The 15,813-nt window shown below is 43.2% G+C and overlaps 1 protein-coding gene across 4 annotated transcripts in view; it reads left to right on the top strand.

Annotated features, from left to right (window-relative positions):
* Window positions 1-15,813, top strand: part of C1QTNF7 (C1q and TNF related 7) — a 104,387-nt gene that overhangs the window by 74,896 nt on the left and 13,678 nt on the right. Inside the window, exon 1 of one of the 4 annotated variants that reach the window (XM_040487702.1) lies at window positions 13,988-14,698. The exons of the other annotated variants lie outside the window; for them this stretch is intronic. The gene's annotated coding sequence lies outside the window, so the exon portion shown is untranslated. Of the gene's footprint in view, window positions 1-13,987; window positions 14,699-15,813 lie in introns of those variants that run through there. 4 annotated transcript variants of the gene reach the window in all.

Below are 15,813 nucleotides of genomic sequence, written 5' to 3'. Positions count from 1 at the left end.
AGGGAAGGGAAGGGAAGGGAAGGGAAGGGAAGGGAAGGGAAGGGAAGGGAAGGGAAAGGAAGGGAAGGGAAAGAAAGGAAACAAAAGGAAAGGAAACGAAAGGAAAGAAAAGGAAAGGAAAGAAGGAAGGAGGGAGGGAGGGAGAGGGAAAATAGAGGAGGAAAAGAAAACACACTGAGATAAATATCCACAAATAATCTCTTACGTTATCAATGTTTTATTTCTATGAGAGAAAAGACATTTCTTCTATCTGTACATGATCCTGTCCATTGGGTGGGTAGACTCAGTTTGTTTTGTTTTGATGTAGCATTCATTTGTTCACTTTTTAAAACCAGAAGGGATATGCTTATTGGCTCTCATGGAAATGTGGAAACCACAACAGAAATGAAAGTTGAAACTAGAAATCACTCATAACCCCTCCACAAAGCAATAAAGCCACATTAGCATTTTGGTATTGAGGCTTCTCATCTTTGTGATACATATATTATTTTTTTAAGCCAAAATGAATGTTCCAACACTGGAGACACTATTTGGCAGCCTATTTTTTCCCCTTAATTAACATATAATAAATATTTGCCTTTGTCATTAAATGTTCCTGTAGAACATACATTTTAGTGGCTGCAAAATAGTCCTTTTGTTGATGTCCCATTGACTTAACTAATCTATAACTGTAGAAGAAATAATTTATAACCAAAAAAGACCATCATTATACATATAGCTTTGCCTACATTCTTAAAAATTTTCTTCAAATTAAACCATAAAAGTGTCGAGACAAAGGGTGGCGTAATTTTCAGACTCTTCGTATGTATTTGTCAATATGAATTTTTCAGCCCTAAAAGGTTGTACCACTTTGTATTTGTACAGCCTATGAACATGCCTGCCCCCGAGCTGGTTTGAATTCTGTGTATCTTTGCCAAACCGTTTGGCCATTAAAAACTATTTTGTTCTGCTACCATTTGTTTATTTATTAAACAAGTGCTTATCCAGCAACTGCTATGTACAGGCTCTGTTCTTGGGTGGGAGGCATTGCAATGAACACAGGCTCTGGCACAGACAGGGTTGGAATCCCAGCTGTCTCGTTCCCTCTGTGACCTTGGGCAGGTTCCTCACCTGAGCCTCCATTTTCTCAGCTACAAAATGGAGGCAAACACAACCCATCCAAGTGGTGATTCTAGAAGTTAGACACATGGACATGTGCACAGTGGTGCAGCCCAGGCGGAGTCCTGGGGCCTCTCAGTAAGTATTAATGCTTGGACTCCATCACCCTGCAAGCCTGTGCAGCTACTCTGTTGATGCACCCACTCTTCCCATGACATTTGATGGAGCCTCCACTGGGAAGCTTCAGCCCTCCACCCACTGTGCTCTTGTGTCTCAGACAACTTCTCCATCTGAGGGAAAAGAGACTAATTATGGGAAGCTGATACTTGTAGTTTGTCAGATCTCACATTGACATTGCATTCATGTTAAGATGGGAACTGTGGCCACACACACGGCATCTGAATCTAATGACCTTGAAGTCTCTCTCTTTATGTTAAAGTCAGAGGCTTTAGTGGATGGAGAATTAGGCTGAAACTTGGCCAACTCCGCCTTCATGCTGAGCTACTGCATTCTGGTTTGCCTTAGCTCTCCTTCTCTATATGGAAGCACTCCACCATTAACACAAATAATGCTACGGTTTCACATTTCCGATCTTTTATAAGGAAATAAAAAATTTATCTTTACAGAAAATAAAAAGTTGTAGGTTTAGCTAAGGCTCCATTCTGACCCTTTCCTTACTCTTCAGTTAACCACTAGCCTGGAGCTAGTACATTGCATTTCTATGCGTTATTTTTTATGGAGGTGAAACTTAACACGGTATAAAATTCACCATCTTAAAGTAAACAATTCGTGGCATTCAGTGCATTACACTAGCACAGCCACCAGCTCTAGCAAGCTCCAAAATGTTTTCTTCTTGCCAAAAGAAAGCCCCTGTAACCATTAAGCAGTCACTTTCCATTTCTTACGCCCCCACCTCCAACCCTTGGCAACTACCAATCTGTTCCTGTCACTACAGACTTACCTATTCTAGATCTTTCATACAAAGGGACATATATAAAACGTGGCTTTTTGTGTCCGGCTTCCCTCACTTAGAATAATGTTGTCAAGGTTCTTCCATGTTGTGACATGTACCCATACTTCATTCCTTTTTCGTAGCTCAACAATATTCCGTTGTATGTCTACACTGTCTAAGTCGGGTTGAGTTCCATGTACACCTACTTTCTGCCTGCTGCATTGGGCCAGCATTTCTTACTTGGTGATGATCCGAGCAAGAGCCCTGCTTCCCTAATGTGTAAGCCTGGTGGATGGTGTGGGCAGGAAGGCCGCTGGGTGATCCTGCGCATGGTCTTTGGCACCAAAAAACGTGGATTCAAGCCACGCTTTAACGCATCATAGTTACGTGAGTGCGATAAAGGCAACCGGCCCTTCATGCCTTTGTTTCCTCTTCTATAAAATGGGGATGAAATATTAACCACTTCATTTGGGGTTGCTGAGTGTAGCATACGAAACAGTGCACAGTGACTCTGTGCGGTGCCTGGCACACAGGGAAGTGACCAATTCAACACATTTTCAAATCATTTATCAAGTACCTGCCATGTGGCAGATACCATTCTAAGTGGTAGGAGTGCAACAGTGGGCACAACAATGAACAATAGGTAACTCGCCGTCCAGAGAAAGCAGACAAGATAAAGTGAAAACCATCACCAGTGTGATAACAGGTTGGGGGGCTATAGGCCAGAGAGAGGGTGCTCCAGAGCTAGCTAGTGTTACAAGGTCAGAGGGGCTCCCACAGGACACGATGTCTGATCCATCAAGACTTAAACAAAAGTACGTTTAAAATCTCTCCCTTCCTCTCTGTATCCCCTGCCCCCACGGTGCCCAGCTGGCTGCATCAGTCTCCCGGTTAGTCATTCATCTCCCCTCCCTAGAATAACAAAGAATAACAAAGATGACAGTTTCCCCCACTCGGTGGCTCCTATGATACAATCTAAACTCTTCAAGCCCTGAAGTCATTTGATCTCATCTATTTCTCTGACTGCCTCTGTTATAGGCCACTTTGCCCTTTTTAAGCCCCAACCCACTCTCCTTTCATTGCTAGAATTCCCAACGCCCTCTTCTGCCTCAGAACCTTCACGTAGGCTTTTCTCCCTTCCTGGAGGACTCCACTCCTGTCTTCACCAAGCTAAGTCATCCTCAGGAATCTCTTTAAATGTCCCGTCCTTAGTGTGGCCTTCCTTGACCCCTAGAACTAAAGTAGTCTCTGAAGCCCTCGAGACCTGGCCAGACCAGAGGCAACTCTGGTGTCCTGATAGAGCTGTCCTTTCAGGGGGACAACAAGATGACTTCAACCCAGGCATTGTGTCTCATCACCTATATCCCATCTGCCAAGGTTGGCTGAGCACCCACTATGTACCCAGCATGGCTCTAGTTCTGTGAAATTACAAATGACCAGGGCTTAACCCGTGGCAGGAGCTGTGTAGGGAATTTGGGACCACCCAGCCCAGAGACAGTACAATTGTCAATACCACTGAGGAACAAGGTTCAATGTCCTCTCCACAAAACATACTGCTATGATCAAGCATCAGTAGAGGTGAGCTTTGCTGGCCTTTAAACTTACTTCCAAATCAAAGATTCTGTGACCCTGTCTGTGTTCCAGGGACTGAGGATGCCTAACTGTTGGGGAGTTCACATTCCCCTAGATTTTGTTTTCATACAGGAATAGGGTAGTGTAAATTCACACAACCTTTTGGAAAGCCGTTTGGCAGCATGTACCAAGAGAGACATAAAACATCCAAATCTTTTGACCCAGTAATTCCATTTCTGGGAATCTATCCCAAGGAAATAATCCTAAATAGGGGTAAAGGCTTATGCACAAAAGTTTTCAATGTAATCTCATTTATAACAGGAAAAAATGGAAATAGCTTAATTGTCCAATCACAAGGGGAAAGAGATTAAATAAATTATGGTACAACTACTTGATGAATATTGTTTGGCCATTAATGGTTCCAAAGAATAACAGAGGAGAAATGCTTATTATATAATATTAGGTTAAAGAAAAAGTAAGCTGGTGATCTAGCAAGCCCACTTCTGTGGGTATATGCCCAAAGGAAAAGAAAACAGGATGTAGAAGAGATATCTGCACTACACTATTTATTGCTATATTATTCACCATAACCATGATATGGAAACCGCCTAAGTGCCCATTACCAGTTGAATGGATAAAGATGTGGTATATATCATAGAATATTATTCAGCCATGAGAAAGAAGGAAATCCTGTCGTTTATGACAACATTATAGTAAGTGAGATAAGTCAGGCAGAGAAAAACAAATACTATATGTTATCACTTATATGTAGATTCTTAAAAAGCTAACTATGGCTACAATGGCAATCATATTATAATACAAACATATATCAAATCAACGTGTTTTACACCTCAAATTTGCACAATGTTGGGTGCCAGATATATTTCAATTACAAAGAAAGAAAGAAAAAGCAAGCAGCAACAGTGACAGATAATATTACACATCTCTGCACAAAAGGTCTATGCACATGCACACACACACACAGAACAAAAAATAATGGAAGAAAAAACTAAAATGGTAACAGCAGTTATTTGAAAAATAGAACTGTAGTTTCGTTACTTTTATTTTTCCACCTTTTCCTCTTCTACAAGTTTTTTTTTAAGTTTTTAAGTTTTTATTTTATTTATTTATTTATTTATTTATTTATTTATTTATTTATTTATTTTTGAGAGAGAAAGAGACAGAGTGCAAATGGGGGAGGGGGTAGAGAGAGACAGAGAGGGAGACACAGAATCCGAAGTAGGCTCCAAGCTCTGAGCTGTCAGCACAGAGCCCGATGTAGGGCCCGAACTCACTGTGAGACCGTGACCTGAGCCAAACTCGGATGCTTAACCGACTGAGCCACCCGGGAGCCCCTACAAGTTTTCTTTAATGAGCACATATGTAAAATAAAATATGGGTAATTCTGTATGACAGTTACACTCAGCATCCAGAGCATAGAAAATAAATTCTGAGGTTAAATAGAATACATGTATTTTGATGAAAACTTTGCAAATTATGAATAGGAAAACCTATTAGAAGGAAATCACACACACACGCAAACACACACCCACACGGCCAAACAAAAAATGAACAAACCAAGCCTGTCACCGGTTCTATTACAAACATGATCTGTGATTGGATGGTTTTCTTACCTTTCCTTGCTCAGGGGTGCTGTCTACCATAGCCCTTCATTCTTGCCTTCCTCAATCCTTCTTGACATGGCAGTCCAAGAGACCTTTTCTTCTTTAAATGTTTATTTTTGAGGGAGGGGAGGGGGTAGTAGCGAGAGGGAGGGGCAGAGAGAGGGAGACAGATAATCCCAAGCAGGCTCCATGCTGGCAGCGCAGAACCCATCACAGGGCTTGAACTGATGAACTATGAGATCATGACCTGAGCCGAAGTCTGACGCTTAACTGACTTAGGCACCCAGGCGCCCCTAAGAGACCTTTGTAAATTGTATGTATGGTCCTGTCACTCCCAATCCTACTCTTCACTAGATCCACAATGGCCTCTCCATTCCTGTGATCAGCCTCGGCTCCCTCTCTGCCTGTATTTCTCACCGGTGTCTTTTGACACTCTTCTGCTCCCCGCCAACTTTCTCCTAGTTTCTCCAAGGTATCCTGTGCTGTCCCAGTGCCAGGCTTTTCCTCAAGCTATTAGCTCTGCTTGGAAAGCTTACTCTACCCCAGCTCACACCTATTTTTCCAGATACCTGACATCAGCTTTCAAGTCTTAAGAAATTGCTTAGAAGTTATTTCCTTGGGCAGTTTTTCTAACCACATACATGAGGTTATTCCAAAAACCCAGATCTAGAGCCCAGAAGGGGTGCCACCAAAGAAATGCATTTCCCAGCACCAGCAAGAAGGTAAATTCTAAATATTTTAAAAGAATATTTTAAAAATATTTTCAAAAAAAAAATTAAAAAAAAAGGAAGGTCTCTGACTTAAAATTGCTTCTCCTTTCATCAACAGAAACCAACATTTCTTGCGTAGCACGAATGCCCGTCAATGAGATGCATTACTTCATTAATCTTAACAAGCATCCCTGGTTTGAGCAGTTTTCGATTTTTAATTTATGGAAGAGAAAAGTAAGGTTTAGACAGGCGATGCAAATTGCCCAAGGGCACATGGTGGGGCAAAGAAGACTTTAACTTTCAAAGCCAGTGGTCTTACTCTGCCTACTGCCACAAAGAAATGTCAGTGGGAAGAGAGAAGATGGGGAGAGTCCTGCTAATTTAGACTGTGGTAACATTCCATTTATTTTGTCTTTTCTTTGCCAAAACCACTCTCCTCAGCTTTCTTCCCAAGCACACTATGAGTCACCATTGGATTTCCATCCACTGGGATGGAGTCAGTGAGAATGTTGTTTTGGCTGGCAGGGTCTGTATGTGCAAGTGTTACCACCTGCTGCTAAATCTTTGTCTCTGTTGGGTCTATTGTCACTCTGGACTCTGAGACTGGCTCATGTCCACTGGTCTCCTCCAAGAATGCCCCAAATGTTTTCAGCAAGAAGAAAAGCAGAGAACAAGGGTCTTCCTTATCTGGGTAGACATTTAGTAACACCCGGGAGTTGGAATACAACTGAGATGCCCCAAAAGAAGCGAGTTTAGGGGTTTTCAATAAATGTGAGCTATTGTATTATTATCACCACCATCATCACTCTTTTTCTGCCTAGATAATGTCACACAGAGACTCTCAACGGCCTCAGGATAGAGAGGCTTCATCAGTAAATGGCCATGTTGCCTCTGGCCTCCCTGCAACCAACATGGGCCTTTGGATGCTTTTCAGGTGCAAACAAAGTGGACACAGAGAACAGAGGACAGATAGTTCATCAAAGAACACAGCCCAAGCTGCAAGAGTCAGAGCAGTGGGGCTAATGCCAGCAATATTAACAAATGTCCATTGTTTGGGTTCACTTTTGTAGCACGCAAGAGCTTGGACGTGAAGGCACAAAACTGCAAGGCCAGAGAGAGCAGGTCAGAGACTGTTGCAAGAGGTCAGGGGAGAGACAGGGAACAGGAGAGCTCCTCACATGGCTGTTGAAACATACTGGTCAGTGGTCACCTCCAGAAGCCAATCAGCATTGAATACTCTGACATCTAATTGGCATTAGTCATTAACCCATCAGTATATGCTGCACCTCTACATTCTAGCCCTTGGCTGCGTGGGGGTAGCACAAAGATGAGTAAGACAGCGCTCTTGACCCATGTGAGCACATTATAAGGTGTATATTCTTATACCTGCATATCTGTATCAGTCATAACTCATGTACAGAAGCCTGAATTCCCCTCGGAGATTGCAAACCCGTTAAAAGGAAGCATTGGCTTTTCACATTTACTGGGGTCCCTCTTCCCTTCCAGAACTCCAGACAAATTGAGAAATAAAGCAAAAGATGATGGGCATCCACATTGTGGAAATAAGTGAAGATTAACCAGATGAGAGCAAGGAAAGACTATGTACTCTGAACTTGCTATAGCAAGGGAGTCGGCCACCATCACTTGCTTTTTGGCAGAGATTCAAAGAAAGGCAGAGGGGCAGGAAAGCTTTCTAGTAGAAAAAAATGGGAGGCTTCAGGCATTGCCTGACTGGAAGCCGTCGGTGTGGGGAACAGGAGGGTTTTGGAGTCCAGCTCTGCCCCTTACCAGCAACGCTAGTGAGCCATGGCCATCGCCACGGCTGCAAAGACAATCTTCCCCTAACCTCCGTCCCCTTGCCCACCATGAGGAAGTCCAAGCAGCTACCTCACTGGCTCGTGGTAAAGAATAAACAAGAAGTACATGTAAAGTGCTTAGGACAGTGCCTCACCCCAATAAACGCTTGATGAATGGTAACTATTTTTTTATTTTTCATCATTCAAAGATGCGGCATCTCAGAAACAACCTTAAGTGTCCATCGATGGACGAATGGATAGAGAAAATGTGGTATGTATATACAATGGAAAATTATTCAGCCATAAAAAGGAAGGAAATCCTGCCCTTTGCCACAACATGGATGGGCATGATGTCAAGTGAAATAAGTCAGACGGAGAGAGACAAGTGCCGTATGATCTCACTTACATGTGGAATCTAAAAACAAAAACAAAACCTGGGGCACCTGGTGGCTCAGTTGGTGGAGCTGGACTTCGGCTCAGGTCATGATCTTGCTGTTGGTGAGTTCGAGCCCTACATCAGGCTCTGTGCTGTCAGCCTATCCATGCAGAGCCCGCTTTGGATCTTCTGTCCCCTCTCACTGCCCCTCCCTCACTTGTGCTCTTCCAAAAATAAATAAATATTAAAAAAAAAAAAAAACTCCTACTATAGACATCAGATTGGTGGTTTCCCAGGCTGGGAGTAGGGTTGGGTGGGTGGCATGGGTGTAGGAGGCCAAGGGGTGCAAACTTTCAATTATAAAATAAATAAGTCCCAGGGGTGTCATGTACAGCATGGTGACTAGAGCGCACACTGCCTCGCAGACCTAAAAGTTGCGAAGAGAATAAATCTTAAAAGTTCTCAGCACGTGAAAAAAATCATTTGTAACTAAGGGTGGTAAGGGATGCCAACTAGACTGTGTGACCACTTCACAATATGTACATCTACTGCATCACTACGCTGTGCACCTGAAACTAATATAATGTCATACGTGGACCATATCTCAATGTTGTTTTTAAAAAGAACACACACACACATACACACACACACAAAGATACAGCGTCTCTCACATGCCTGATAGGTCTCAAGAAAGTGTGCAAATTGAAGTCCGCCTAGCCCAGAGGCATAGAGGTAGTGAAGCAAACACACTGAGATGGGCTGTCCACCTGGAGGTCATGCCCAAGTTCCCCCCTGGCCCTTCTGGTTCGACTGCCCCACGGTGGGCATGGAAGCTGCTGTGCCCAGCCTTGCAGAGACCTGCTCCAGGGCAGACGCACCCCATTCTACGCCGGTTGGTTGACTCTTAAGTCTCCAAAGCAACTCATCACCCCGTTGGCCTTCACATTCCGACATTCTTAGATTACCTTTTAAAAACAGCACCAGCTCTCTAGTGTCTCTTCAACAATCTCAGGACGGTTTGACAGGTTGTGTTAGTGACAGCCGAACACTGGAGCACCCAGCACCAGCACCACTCATGCTGGACGTGCTGTGTGTGGTCTTCCGTCCCAGGGTTCCCCCCACCAACCATCATAGGGTCAGGCCTTCCATGAACCCGCCTCTTCTTGGAATTTTTGTAACAAGTCATGGGAGAGCTTCCCGTGCACTTTGAAAACTTCGCTGAAGAAGTTTGACAGCCCCATAAAATTACATTTCAGAACTTCACGGCACAATATGGCAGTCTGTGAGTAAAGTGCTTTCCAGACATTTTTGACTTATCTAAAGTATGCTCGTTTTTTGCTTAAAGAGGCCTCAAGGGACGATGGAGCTGCAGGGTGTCAATCACTCTGTCACTTATTATCCAAGATGATAAAAATTGCTAGGTTTTCTGAACTAGTTATGGAATAAATGATATGATGGGTGGAGTTTGCTTCACAACACACAAAATGCAGGAATGGGGGAGAGGGGGAAGGGACCTTAAGTGAACGGGGGCACTGGGGACACAATATTATTCCCCTTGCGTAACTTGCTGTGGGATGCTGGGTGCAGGGGACCTCATTGTATATGAAATTTTCTGCAATTTTTAAACATTTTCTTATGATTTACAATACAAGGAGTGATATTTTGAACATAAGGGGGGGATCAAGTATTATGGCCTGGGATAGTACTGTTTGTTAATTCTCAATTTATCCACAATGAGGGATATTTATATATATAAAGAATTTTGCAGTGTCTCCTCCATGTGAAGTCAAGAATGAGGGCTTGATGACAGGCCATGCTGTGTGAGGAGTGACTCCTGGAAGTGATACAGGAATGCAAGTTCTAACATCGTGTGTTATTGTGACCTTTGGGCAAGTCACTTCTCCCTGCATCTGTTTTCTGGTCTATAAAATGGGAAAATCAGGCTGTTGCCCTCTGGGGGTTCTTCCTTCCCTGATGGCATGAAATTCTTGCTAGAATGTGAGCTCCGTGCACATCAGGATCCTGTCTTCCTCTTTCAACTCCTATCCCCCCGGGGCCAGGGACACCACCTGGCACACAGAAGGAGTCAATAACATTTGTTCGTTCAATGAGTGAGTGAACTGCCTTATTTTTAAACATGCAAACTACTTTTCTCACAAGAGCACACTTCTTTCCCTACAGTGAAAGCAGACTGAGTTCATAAATCACACTGAACTCGCAGCTGGGTGGCTCAGTCGGTTGAGCATCTGACTTGATTTCGGCTAAGACCATGATCTTACAGTTTGTGAGTTCAAGCCCTGCATCAGGCTCTGCGCTGACAATGTGGAGCCTGCTTGGGATTCTCTCTCTCTCTCTCTCTCTCTCTCTCTCTCTCTCTCTCTCTTTCTCTCTCTCAATAAATAAATAAATAAATAAATAAATAAGCTTTAAAAAAAGAAAAGAAAGAAAGAAACTACACTGAGTCTTTATGGCTTGTTGAACTCACCTTGAAAAGCCCAGAAAGTGCCAATAGGCATCTCCTTAATGTATACCATCTTCATTGTTGTAACCTATCAGGGCTAAAGGAAAGTTGACAGCCTTACCCACAAAACCTTGCCCATAGTCCTTCAAGGGTTCCTACCACTCCCCAGGACAAAGCCCAGAACCTTCCATGGGCAGCAGAGCCATCCCCCTTCCAGGCTCATGCTCTCCTTTGTTCTTTCTCAATGGCCTTCTTCTATGCCAGGACCTTTGCACATGGCAATCCCTGCACATGGAAGTGTTTTCTCACCTCTCTTCCTGGCTATTGTCTGCTCCTGTTTCATATTTCAAGTCAGATGCCCTCCCTGATTCATACTCTCGGCTATGTCTCCTGCTAAACACACCTGTAACACCCTTCAGAATGGTTTCCAGAGTTTACTGAACTTATCAAATTACCTCATCTGTCCTTAATATGATATAATTCCAAAACAACTTCATACTTCTCCCATCACTTCTTCCAATCAAATGTGTTTGGATCTTTCTTCCTCGTCCTTTCATGTCACTGCAGGCAAATTCATTAACTTTCCGGTCACTTTCAGTTACATGACCCAGTTTCATTATTTAATTGTGACTCATTTTCAGATATTAAAAAGACCAATCTAAAGAATAACTTTCATCTCACATCCAAAACACAGTTTGTTCCCTTTCTGTGCCTTCAGTTCAGGATATACTACGGGTTTTCCTCCTTTCCTCCATCTCCTACCCCTACTTCTGCTTCACACATGCCTAGAGTCAGACCACAGGGTAAGAGAATTAGAAAAACATGATCAAAGTATTTTGAGATATCACCTCATGCCAGTCAGTCTGCCTAAAATGAACAAATAGGAAACTATAGATTCTGGCAGGGATGTGGAGAAACGGGAATGCTGTTGCACTGTTGGTGGGAATGCAAACCGGTGCAGCCGTTCTGGAAAACAGTGTGGAGGTGCCTCAAAAAATTAAAAATAGATCTCCCCCATGACCCAGCAATAGCACTGCTAGGAATTTACCCGAGGGATACAGGAGTGTTGATGCACAGGGGCACTTGTACTCCAATGTTTATAGCAGCACTTTCAACAATAGCCAAACTATGGAAAGAGCCTAAATGTCCATCAGCTGATGAATGGATAAAGAAATTGTGGTTTATATTCACAATAGAATACTACTTGGCAATGAGAAAGAATGAAGTATGGCCTTTTGTAGCAACATGGATGGAACTGGAGAGTGTTATGCTAAGTGAAATAAGTCATATAGAGAAAGACAGATACCATATGGTTTCACTCCTATGTGGATCCTGAGAAACTTAACAGAAGACCATGGGGAGGGGAAGGGGAAAAAAAGTTAGAGAAGGGGGGAGCCAAAGCATAAGAGACTCTTAAAAACTGAGAACAAACTGAGGGTCGATGGGGGGTGGGAGGGCGGGGAGGGGGGGTGATGGGTATTGAGGAGGGCACCTGTTGGGATGAGCACTGGGTGTTGTGTAGAAACCAATTTGACAATAAATTTCATATTTAAAAAAAAAACAAAGTATTTTTACTCAATACGTGCTATTTGCATGGTTCTCTCCTGGCACACATGGCTGTGCCCCAAGTCTTCAAATGCCAGCTCTCTCTAGTTGAACATATTCCCAGGGCCGGTAGAAGCTTTCTGAAAGACCTCCATAGTATAGAGTTCCCTGAATGGATGAATCACTCCTTGGTTGGTATTTTGCATTGCCCTGCGCCAGCCTCAGGTTCTGTATGTAGCTGCTGGCTTCTTACTGGCTTCCTCACCCTAGGAGGACTCTATCCTGGCTTAAGGTCCCATCTAATGGCCAACCCCACCTGCACCCTCAGCACCATCTGCCTCTTGAGAAGGCAAGGAGAGGCTCTTTGCCTCTCCAATGGCTACCCCTCTACTGGCTCTCTTCTCTGATGGCCTTCTGCCTTAACAGAACTAGAATTCTCTGGTTTCTATGATCACATAAGACATCAAGCTCCAGGGGTGGGCCAAGATCCCCCACAACTTGTTTATCACATGTCTCTGATCCCACGAAAGCTGCAAAGCTTTCAGTTTCACAGTTTAGCTAAACATCCAACTGGAGAATAAATAGCTTCTTTCTTGCAGGCACCTTTCACATTATCAGTGACCCTTTGGGATCCTCGCCACTTGGTTGGAAAGTTGGTGTCACTCTTCTCTTACCTCCCTTATCGGAAAGGAGGGGAGAGCTCCTCAGCACTTTCTTATCAGCTATTATCTCCCTACCTTGAAGGCTGTCTTCAACCATTAATCATTTTTGAACTTCTAGTTTTCTCTTATGTGCACTGAAAGTGGATGCTGGTCCAGCTATTTTTGGCAAGTCTTAAGTGGATGGGTGGGAACCAATTGCCCATTTATTCCCTACTTTGGGTCCTCATCTGAAACTCCAAGATGATAAGTCATCCTGTTAAACATAGTTCTGTGAGTATTTGATGAATGTCTGTCTTTTCCAATAGACTTTTCCTCTATAAGGGCTCTGTGTTTACTCTCCCTTGAATACCAAGACCAAGCATTCAATGTCTAGCATATAGTAACAGCTCAATAAATATGTGATGAGGTAATCGGGGGCACCTGGGTGGCTCAGTCGGTTGAGCGTCCGACCTCAGCTCAGGTCATGATCTCACTGTGTGTGAGTTTGAGCTCTGTGTTGGGCTCTGTGCTGACAGCTCAGAGCCTGGAGCCTGCTTCGGATTCTGTGCCTCCCTCTCTCTCTGCCCCTCCCCCACTCGTGCTTTGTCTCTCTTTCTGCCTCTCAAAAATAAACGTTTTTAAAAAAATTTTTAAATAAATATGTGATGAGGTAATGAATAGAAAAACAATATGAAAGAAGACCAGATTTGTATCATTAAAACACCCTGATTTAGAAGGACTAACAGACAGAGCATCATTCGAACAATAGAAGATCAGGCAAAGATTCCCAAAACCTGGCTATCCGTCAGAATTACTCATGGAGATGTTGAAAAATATAAATGCTTAGAACTGATCTGCTGGTATGCTGATTCAATAGATCTCATTGAGAATCCATGAGCTAAGATGCATAAGAGAGATCTAAAATGAAGATCATCAAGATGGGGATCCCATCCATCTTCTTGGTCAAACTTAGCATCAGTGTTCACTTTGATAACTTTGAAAATACTTCTTCCAATTAGCGTTCTCAATGGCTTGAGAGGAATGGTGGGGAAAGCAGGATAAAAACAAGATTTTTCCAACACTGAATTTCCATAAATGACGTCATGAATTATATATTGCTGTTGCTAAGGAGATGTAAGAAGTATGTATCAGAAGGAAACAAAGAAACTGATTACACCAAAGATGAGCAGTCACAGGCTTTGGAGAACCATTCCGCTTTTTGAGTTGTTATGATCAATTCTCTATAGTAACAAAGACATATCAGTCTTCTAAAAATACCCAATCATTTATCCATTCAGCAGAAAACAAAGAAAAGATCAGTGCAGTGCTCATAACCCTCTTCCATTTCGGAGCACATAGGATGCGGGGCCCTTTTCCTGCCACGTTGACCAAGAATATTTACCACCTCTCCCTGTTTAGTCCACGAGACACCACCCAATTTCCAGAATTTGAAGATTCTACCTTGCAAATTCTCAACTAGGAAATGACTCTCTTCTCTAAGTTAACAACTAATTTCCAGTCAGTGAGTAATTTTTTTCCTGAAACTTCCACTCAGTGGAAAACAAATTAAGAGGGAAAAACTTAAGTAAACAAATCTGCAAAAGAGGCCACGACATACAGAGGTGGAGACACCTCTAAACTCACCAGTCAAAGAAAGCAGGAGCTTCAGGTTTATCTCAAACAAAACCGTAATTTTGACCAGCCCCTGATTGAGCCTCACCCCATGAATGACTTCCAGGACCTCTGGCTTTTTGGGACTAAAGGAGAAAACTATTTTTAGCACAACTATTTGGAAACCTCTGAGAACTTGGATCTCTTTTTCTGTCTGGTACCAAAGCAAGTTTTTCGCTGAAGCTCTCATGAAAGATCCTCAGTCTCTTGTGGATTTAGAATCCTGGAGCAAGCCACCAACCCAGAGAAAGGTATGGTGTTTCTTTTTTTTTTTTTTTTTTTTTTAGAACTTTGGCAAATGTAGATGCAGTGGCCCATTTCACGATGGTAGCTTTGGAGTTTATTAAACAGACAGCTCTGTAAGAAAAATCCATGAAACTGAAGACCTGAGTTCAAATCTCTGGTCTGACAGTAGTTTTGTGGCCATAGACAAGTTACCTGTCCAATCGACCACAAGGGGGTCCTTTGGAAAGATGATACGGACTTAACATTGCTCTGTAGGCTACAAAATCTTTGCCAGCTCTCAGAATATTTTACTCTTATGCCATCATAGCACTTTACATAAAGCAGTCGAAGCTTTATCAATCATGAGCTGTTGATATAACTAAATGTTGAGGAATACATGCTTTCTTCATTCAGCCTTCACTGAGCTTCTCCAGTCTTGGTCCTAAATGTTAGCGATACAGAGTTTATATTTCGGTGGAGAGAAAGCAAGGAGATAGACAGTCCTACCACAGCGTAGTTGTGAGGTGCTGCACGCCGCGTAGTGACAGGAGAAGGGAAGGTTTTCCATGGCTAACAGGAGAGGCACTTCTGAGGAGGAAAACTGGAGCCCCAAAGACAGAGATGAGGAACCAACATAACAGAAGCTTCTGGTATATGAACACCTGAGTGCTCCACCCTGTCTTGCTCACTCCTAGGGTCACTCCTAGGGCAGCTAGGGAAGGATAAAACCTACTATTGTGAAATGTCTTCCTCTGGGGGCCAAGGATATGTCACGTTTTGGCCACGCCTGGTTACCTATCTTTTCCCTAATGATTTCCAGGCAAAATACATTCTCAAGTCAAACTAGTAATTGAGTCAGCCCTTTGTCATGAAGTGATGTGACAGTTTCCCTCCCATGATATGGGGGAAAACTCGAGTGTTTGGAGACAGGAAGAGCTCAGTTCAAATCCTGCCTGTGCCATTTTTATGGCTGTGTGGACTTGGGTCCTCAGAGTCTCAATTATCTTGTTTGAAAAATCGAGATAATATCACCTACTGCATACGAGTGGTTTAGGGATGAAGTAAATGCTGTTTTAAAACACCCAGCACAGGGGGCCTGGGTGGCTCGGTTGGTCAAGTGTCTGACTCTTGATTTTGGCTC

Source organism: Herpailurus yagouaroundi, unplaced genomic scaffold, assembly GCF_014898765.1.
Source record: "Herpailurus yagouaroundi ecotype Mexico unplaced genomic scaffold, PumYag 28, whole genome shotgun sequence".
NCBI classification, from domain to species: Eukaryota; Metazoa; Chordata; class Mammalia; order Carnivora; family Felidae; genus Herpailurus; species Herpailurus yagouaroundi.
The sequence above is the reverse complement of the archived record's forward strand: the minus strand, read 5'-3'. Positions and strand labels throughout refer to the sequence as shown.